We start from the raw sequence: 9,415 nt of genomic DNA on the forward strand, positions 1-9,415 counted from the left end.
GGACATTTCATATTCAGGTAAAAAAAAATTGTTATCAGATATATATGTCATGGCAAAACCGCACACCGTGAACATCCACCTGTGACGTTCCACCCCCTTGTTGCCAGTGTTACCGGCTGGTCCACGCCGCCCTTCCGCTCCCAGCGCGTACTCCACCCCTTTATTGATAGGCGGGCACTGCACGAGAAATACGTCGTTTCTCTCAAAAGTGCATCTCGGTGAAATGACTACTTTCCTGAATGTATACTCAAAATAATCTCATGAAGTTATGATTATCAATAACTTTTATAATCATTAGCTTTTGTGTGTAAGAAGAAAAAGAGAAAGAAAGGCTGGCCAAGGGTTATAAACAAAAATCTCAATGCTATTTTCCTTAAAAAAAAAGTTAAGCAGAAAATGCAATAAAATTACTTAGACACTGATTGGTAAAGTAAGCAATTCCTCATTATTCTTCATGTACGAGTTCCGAGGCCACCAGAAGACACATGAGGACATTGAAACTTGAGACAAGTGACTGGGAGAGTGATGTTCAGATTTAAAGCAGTCTTCTTTGTAATACTTCCTCCTTTGCTTCATTGCTTCTACGCATGCAGGCACGTTTGTTTTGCCCGTGGATGGACATGCGTGACATCTGAAGGCTGAACTGGGAAGATGACAACTGTTATGAAACTTAATACAACTTTGTTTATAATCGAATCGTATTTTGGAAACTTTCTCTCATACAGACTGTTTTAAAATATTACAGAGATGATTAAATGGATTCCAGTGAGCATTTTCATATCGGTGGTGCAGAATCAGTGTCACATTATCGCTAAAATCGTTAAAAAATTTATTGAGAACCTCAGTAAATTTCACTACACTGTTAAAAGTAGCCGTGATAAGATGAAGCGTATGAGAAATGGCCTCAACCTTCCTTCGTTCTCTTGGGTGATATCTTTGGAGATAGCTTTGCTTCTGGTCCCCGTATGATAGAAGGGATGTAGGTCTGTTTGTTACTACAGAGAAGAATGAATGAAAAGTGTAAGAATGGCTAATATTCTCTGTGAGAGGAGGATAAGCTTTGGAATTAGTGTGTTTGAGAAATGTATAGCTAAGAGGAATCCGATGGAGCCAGGGACGTAATTAGCTCGGCTGTGGTGTCCACCCACGTGTATACACACACACACACACACACACACACACACACTTATATATATATATATATATATATATATATATATATATATATATATATATATATATATATATATATATATATATATATATATATATATATATATATATATATATACATATATGACATAGGCGGTCTCTCTGTGAGAGGAGGATAAGTTCTGGAATTAGTGCGTTTGAGAAATGTATAGCTAAGAGGAGTCCAATGAAGTCAAGGACGTAATTAGCTCAGCTGTGGTGTCCACCCACGTGTATGTATACACACACACACACGCACTATATATATATATATATATATATATATATATATATATATATATATATATATATATATATATATATATATATATATATATATATATATATATATATATATAGGTGGCGGGTCGCCGGACCCGCCACCTTGCCGCTCATTCGCGAGTTCAGTATATATATATATATATATATATATATATATATATATATATATATATATATATATATATATATATATATATATATATATATATATATATATATATATATATATATGACATCGGAGGTACAGATGAAACTCGTAATTTTCACCTTTATTCCCTGTGATATTATGTACTTCCCTGTCAGATTGCCACTCTGCACATCATTATAACTCCCATTATAACTACGAAACGGGTCTGTCCTTAATGTTTTTGTTCCCATCTTGGTAGTTCCTTGTGGTATGCAGTGACGGTACTATCGTGCCAAATACTTAATGGTGTAATGTTGTCGTGCTGCTCGCTATAAATATTTACATATTTCGTGTGGCGTTGTGCGTGACTCTTGAAGAAATTAGTTGTGTGTGTTGCGAGCGAGTATAAGGCTGATGGAGGGCGGCGGGGGATAGGGAGGGCACAGGCACACATGTTCACATGAAAGTCCTGTAAGGCACTGGTGTGCCTCATGAAAACTACTGAAAACACCACTGACTTTCTCAAGAGTCTGATAAAATTCCAAAATCTTTGGCAATCTACGAACAAAATCATGAAAACCCTTGAAAACCTCAGTAAACTTACGCTGGCATCCGATAGGAGTACATAATGCTGTTAAACTACCAGTAAAATCATGCAAACACTCTTGGAAATCCCCATGTATTCCACTAGGGACTATTCAAAGTAGAAATGAGACGCTGGAACGTTAAAGGATGCGACACTGTACTTGAGGCAAAGGATCCAGCGGTGGAGGATAGGTATCACCGTTTTGCCGGCATCCAGGACCGAGAGAGAGAGAGAGAGAGAGAGAGAGAGAGAGAGAGAGAGAGAGAGAGAGAGAGAGAGAGAGAGAGATGTAGTCTACGTGTGTTCAGGTGTTGTAGCGATGAACCTTACAGTGTCAGGTAATCAGGCTTCTATTGATGTACTCATTGTACGGAGCTTTTCGTTCCCCGCGCGCCATTTTGCACCAGTAACTTACACACTCGCTCCGCTATCGCAGCTCGCCGGACCCGCCACCTTGCCGCTCATTCGCGAGTTCAGTTTACCTTCACTCACCGCGAGCCACTCGCTCAGTCAGTGTGTTACCCTGTAGGACGTTGCGCGGCGAAGCTCCTCCGCTCCTACCACTTGGTGAAGCGCAGGGCCGACGCTCACTAACCGCGCTTAAAAAAACGCTCGCCTTGCTAAACCGCTCTATTCTGGTTCATAATGGAGGCGTAATTTAATTCTAAGTTTTCATATGCTGTGATATAACAATGGTTGTGTACAGAATGAAAAAAATATTGGCTCAGAAGTACTGATAAGCCGTGTGAAGTCTGTGTTTGCTGCCAGAATGCGCGCGTGAGCCCAGAATATGAACATGTGACAAACATTTAATGGACGATCACCGCCATGCTTTAGATAAACGGTTCTTATCAAGAAACCGAAAATTCTCGCAAATTTATGAGGTGACTGGAATAGAGCGTCAACAAATAGCAGAGCAGTGGAAAGAACCGTCAACCGTTGCTGGTATACGTCAATCGCTGCGGAGACGTTCGTGCAAGATACGTTTTTAGGCAAGCAGAGCAAAACGACGCAGAGCAGACCCAGACCTACTGACCTCGCCAACTCTGTAAGTATGCTAACAAGTTCTGCTAACACCTCAGACCTATAACTTATACATGCACACACACACACCTACCCACCCACCGACACACACACACACACACACACACACACACACACACACAGAAAAAAAAAAAAAGATTGTACGTACATGCATAGACCTACCCTTATCGTGCCCACTAAGACATGTGACAGCCGGTCGGGAGGCATACAAATTAGAGAAGCAGGATGTTTCAAAACGCATGCACATGAACCGGAGGGACGTTTTAATCTTGTACTTATCTAAAGCCATTGTATTTGTGCATAAAATAATAACCTCAATATTTAGAAGTGAAAATTTTGAATAACAGTGTCATATGTATATTTTTTTTGTTACAAGATGTGTGTGTGTGTGCGTGAGTATGTGCGTGTGTGTTGTCTTGTTCCTTACTTCGTTTCCGTGTCTCCATATCCCTTTATTTGCGCATTACTGTCTTCCCGTACGACTGTCAATCTTTCTCTCTGTCTGTCATGAACATCATCAGCATACACTCTCTACACAGCATACTTAAACTACGTTGTGCAATGCCTACGCATCCATATGAGTGGACGTCAACACCACTTGATCAATAAAACAACACTGGACACTAATCTGTAACCAAAAGCAGAGCGTGTTTTACCGAAATAGCCTTGGGTGAAGCTTCAATTCTTTCACGACTATAATCATATCAGTACGTTAATCTGCCTCTAAGCTCACCTCTGTTCTTGTACTGAATCTCCAGTCTCTCCTAATGCCTGTGGTTCTTATTGTTAGTCATCTCATCTTTACTGCAGCTTTACTTATTACTAATGCGCTCGTCGACTTGACTCTAACCTCTCTCATTGTCATTGGTCGTCAGTCTCCATGTGGTCGTGTATTCTTCGCGTTTAGATGTGGAGGAAACATGTGACACTCCTTGTATTAATTTTATAAATGTCTCCACTTGCCTCATCGCATCTTCTCTCAGAAATCTCGCCTCCACGTGTCTTGTTTGAATCTCAAGGTGGAAGAAACGTGTGATATTTTTCCTTCTTTTACTGCTTTTATATAAGACTATACTCGTCTCCCCTCTCCGCGTCTTCTCTCAGAAATATCACCTGCACTAACTCCACATAACTTGCTCAAGTCAGAGGGTGAAAGGAACGTGCGGTACTTCCCCTTCCATTACTACTTCCATACTCACCCACACTTGTTGTCTCTCCCTGGCATCCTTTTTCAGAAACTTCATTTGTAGTAACTCTCAAACCTGATGGCATATTTACTTCTCAACTTCGCACCTTAAACTGTACTCCCTCCAAACATCACGAAAAAAAGTTGGAAGGGGAAAAAAAGTGGATTACACAACGAGGAACTTAACGAAACCACTCCTTGCATAACTGGGCCAGTCGGTTATGTATTGCTTCCTTTCTACTGTCATTGGATGTTAGTTGTTCATGTAGACTGCAGGTGATGATGGCAGGATGAGTGTGTGTTTGTATACCTGTGATGTGTGTGTGTGTGTGTGTGTGTGTGTGTGTGTGTGTGTGTGTATTGCTGTTGTTCGTGTATTTCATTTGTTTAAAGTGAAGGTAATGATGGCAGTGTGTGTGTGTGTGTGTGTGTGTGTGTGTGTGTGTGTGTGTGTGTGTGTGTGTGTGTGTGTGTGTGTGTCCTTGGGGTACCCTCTGTGACTTCCATGACAACAAACATAAATAAAAGACGTGTGGTAAAGATTTCTATTCTCATCAGTGCATCGATACAATGCCTCATTATGTAGAGAATAAAAAAAAAAATTGTAAAACCGATGACAAGTGCAGGAAGAATATAATAGTTGTTTTCATCTCATCTGTCTGTTGTACCTGAGCCTCGCTTCCTGTCTGTCGGAGCGAGTTGCAAAAGAAATACTCCTCTTATTTCATTCGTCACTGATTTCACTTGTGTTCCCGGCAGTTTATCCCACGGCTAATGTCCATTGTCCAGCCAGTCTCGGAACAGATAAGTAGCGTCCCCCCCCCCCCCCCCTCTCTCTCTCTCTCTCTCTCTCTCTCTCTCTCTCTCTCTCTCTCTCTCTCTCTCTCTCTCTCTCTCTCTCTCTCTCTCTCAGATCATATCAATACTCTATACTTGACAGCATAACACAAACACTTGAAAAACAACGTTTAGAATGCATACGAGCTCTTGTCCCGCGCATGGCTACTCTTCCGGATTAGCGCCACACACACGCCGCGAGCATAGAGTGTAGTAGAAAGGCAGGAAGGATCAATTGGTGAATCGGGCTATGACAATTGCGGAAGATGAATAGGGATGGGAGAGGTTAGGGCCAGTACACGCATGGAGGCTGTAAGGAGGGTCAGGTGAGGGTCCCAGTTGCGAGATTCACTCAATGCTGTGGACGAGTGCGAGAGAGAGCGGCGGCGTATCAAGAACGTCATGGAGGGGGGAAAAAAAGTGGCGCTGGGAGGAAATTGTGTATGTAGGCTGAATGGACATCGAGGTGGAGCAGCCCTGAAATTCCATTCTGTCTTGTTGAACTGGTGGTCATGTTTCTCTTGCCACAAACACCCACAAGAAAAATTCAGACTGGACACAATGACAGGAAATGGATATTTAGTGCTTGTACAAAAAGTGGGGACGCTTTTTGCTTACAATATCCTGTATGTTTTTCGTGGGGAGGTGCGCGCTTTGCCTACACGCCATGGTGGGGGAGTGAGAAGGCTGAGTGGTTGTCTATGTTGGTGGGGAGGGAATGTAGAGTGAGAGATGAGTGCTAATGAACGCCGAGCAGAGGTCAGCAGGGTGCGTGAGGAGCGAGGAGCAGCGTGAGAAGAATCTTACCCAGGTGCCTACAGCTGTGGTGACCGATAGGCGATTCACTGGTTTGATGATTATTGGAGGGAGAGATATGACAGACGGAGGTTTGACGCGCAGTAAGTCTTTAGTTGTGGCTACCATCTTGAGGGAATTGCCCGCCAAGAGTCACATTAGCCATGAGAAATATTCAGAAGCACACGAGTAGAAAGCAAGGTAGATGATTTAAGGGTTATTGTGCATCCATGAATGTCGCCAAATAGTTAACTAGCATTTCCTGCATTCATACACCCAGCATTACTAGACATAATAAGCCTGTCAGGACTGTAGCTACTCTATAAGCCCATCATATGACGCTTGCAGTTAAAACGGAGTATAGAATCAGCCAGACGTGTCACAAGAGCCTGGATTGTTTCGGAAAGGAGTAGTGACATCATCGACACACAGTGGAACAAGTGTGCCTCAGGTGTGCGCCGTAGACCAACACCTGCGAAACATTAATCCTTGAAAAATTTATACCTGTACCATGGTTGAGACAGAACAGGTGTCTTGGTGCTTATACTGTATCTCATTAACTTTTTTTCTAGTCGAAACTCCACAAATTTCAGGTTGAGTGGTAATGTGCGATTTCAGACCATATTCTGAAATGTTTTGCCGACTCATCTCGACAAGTTTCGGTTTGCTCCTGTGGAAGTTACTGGGATTTTGGAGGGTATTTTCATGGTTCACTACTCCGCATTATCAGTAGGAAAAGCACGCATGAATCTGACTAATCATCTCTCCGCCCTATGAAGACAAATCTTACGAGATCCCCCAAACGATTATTACACAAACGATTATTACATCGAGCAGGGCACTTCGATTGTTCAACCCCTTGACTTCTAATGACTACTCGGCAGTTGTTACTTCATTTGAGTAACTCTACGATTTCACAAAGCAAAGATAAAAGTACAGGCACCAAAAATATATTCACTCCTGCTGCCAGAGATGTATTTCAAAACCTTATTCTTAACTCTGACCAAAGTTAAATATTTTACAAAGTATTTTATCAAAGTATTTTACAAAGCATGAGGAAAACCCATATCAGTCAGACGGTTGAGAACATTCTACCTCATCTTATTTCGACTAATGCTATTAACGTGTCCATTAATCTTTAAATGCTGCTATTGGTCGCTCGGTGCGTAATATCTCAAGTCTTAATATTCTCATCATATACATTTACATATAGGACACAATGGTGGTACGTGATGATCCTCGGACTGGCTGAATAATCGGGATGAGCTGCCTAGAACACAAGAGAAATCAGTGACGAGCGAAATAAGACAGTTTCTTTGCCACTCGCTCTAATAAACACGCAGCCAGAATCAGGAACGCAACAGGAAGATGAGATGATAACAATTACTGCATATAATTTTCATACCACAGTTGTCATTAGGTTCGCGATTTTTTTCTATTTTTCTATCCCTCTTCTACTGTGGACTTCCTTTCTGTAGATAATAATGGTACTGTAATGTTGTATTGGTGGGAATAGATATGTGGACTTCCTTCTTCTGGCTGTTTTCTTGGTACAGAAGTAACTTTGGGCATACTAACCAGAACACACACACACACACACACACACACACACACACACACACACACAAGCCTAGCCATAATGTCACTGTTTTGGGAATGATCAATGGCGTTTTTTTTTTTTTTTCGTTGCTGATATTTACAACAATGTGGAAAGTGTAAATATTATCAAAGCACGAATCAAAGAAGGGCAGTGCTTGTTATCAGTCTCAAGAAAAAGCCGTGAAATTATACACGAATTGTTTGCCGAAGTGAATGATGAGCTACACCTGAATGGTATCTGCAATCAACAAATCAGTAGACATAAATTGTGTTGAAATGAGTGAAGAATTTAGTCAAAGGTTTGGCAAAAAAAAAAAAAAAAAAAAAGATAAAAGATAAAATAACATGAAGTGTCTCAAAATACATAATCATTAAAACATGTAGTGCCTAAACAAGTCATCAATAAGAACATCGAGCGTGCCTCCTGCCATCATGTAAGCATCATGTGTGTGTGTGTGTGTGTGTGTGTGTGTGTGTGTGTGTATCGAGACTGGTTCTGGTCTTGAGATAAGTTTAATGCGGTCTTGGTCTCGATCTTAGTCTCGTTTGATTTTGGTCTTGTTAAATGTGGTCTTAATCTTGATGTTGGTCTTGCTTGATGTGATCTTGGTCTTGATCTTGGTTCCGGAATTTAGGTCGAGAACAGGCCAAAACTAGGTGAACTCTGCTAGTGCTGACAGAGTTCGTGGGAGTCGAGAGAGCATGCGTGACGAGGACATTCAAGCAGGGATGATCTTTGTATGTATCCACGTATGTTTGCAGCTCTGTATACCTTCATACAAACAGGTAGGTATTTTTCATATAGGGACTGCCACATGTAAGCCTGGTTGCTTCCATCATTTCTTATGTTCTTATGTTCTTATGTACTTCATATATGTGCATGCAATCTCCACACCCGCCGCACACCTACAGCAGAGGTTTAGCAAGCTCGCTCGGACAAATTTCCTGTGTTCGTTTCTTCTTGCTATTAAAGCCATGGAAACAGGAATACTTGACCTAGACGCTCAATTGTTCAAATGGATTAAATTCTGTAACTATATTTCCTTCCTCACGCGCTGCCGCCCCTGTAGCAGAACGATACATGGTCACATCAAGCAGCGGGTTCCCAAGTGCACAAATGTATTTTTTGGAATTTTCACGTTACTTTTTGGACACTGAAGATTTTTCATCGTAAGAACGTGAAATTCAATCCACCAATACTATTTATCGGGGAAATATAACGGGTAATAAACAACATTTGTTCTGAATATATTCTGCCTGGTTCTCTTTACTTCTTGTTAACCGATCATCTGTACAGGATATCAGCTGTATGAACAAAGAAGAGAAAGAATGAGGAAAGAACGCCTTCATGCCAGACACAAAAACCTCTGTTATGAGCTCAACATACAGAAACGAAATCAGTAGTCATTCTAAGGAAAATCAGAATAATTCCTCCTCATGTCCCCCCAATTACCAGAGCACCTCCGCTTTGGGGGATCCTGAGGGATTAGAGCAATAGAACAAGATACGGATATGAAGTTGTGATCGGAGGAGCCCAACGGAGAAGACAGATCACTAATCGTTTCTCTTCGATATTATTACCGTTGCTGACTCAGAATCATTAGTAGACCATCACTAGAATCACGAAAATACCCTTCAAATGCACACTAACTTTCACTAGAGTCTGTCACATGTAGTCGAGATAAGACGGTAGAATATTTAAAGATATAGTGTCCGTCTTTCTTGGTGGAGGAGGCGGTCCTCTTTTGTAATCCTAGCATGAGTAACA

At 41.4% G+C, this 9,415-nt stretch overlaps 1 protein-coding gene across 1 annotated transcript in view; it reads left to right on the top strand.

Moving 5' to 3' along the window:
- The first annotated feature begins 2,558 nt into the window (after window positions 1–2,558).
- Window positions 2,559–9,415, top strand: part of LOC135106832 (major facilitator superfamily domain-containing protein 6-like) — a 35,868-nt gene continuing 29,011 nt past the window's right edge. Inside the window, exon 1 of the mRNA XM_064016189.1 lies at window positions 2,559–3,234. The gene's annotated coding sequence lies outside the window, so the exon portion shown is untranslated. The remainder of the gene's footprint in view (window positions 3,235–9,415) is intronic.

The sequence above is a fragment of the Scylla paramamosain genome, chromosome 14 (assembly GCF_035594125.1).
Source record: "Scylla paramamosain isolate STU-SP2022 chromosome 14, ASM3559412v1, whole genome shotgun sequence".
In the NCBI taxonomy this organism is placed as follows: Eukaryota; Metazoa; Arthropoda; class Malacostraca; order Decapoda; family Portunidae; genus Scylla; species Scylla paramamosain.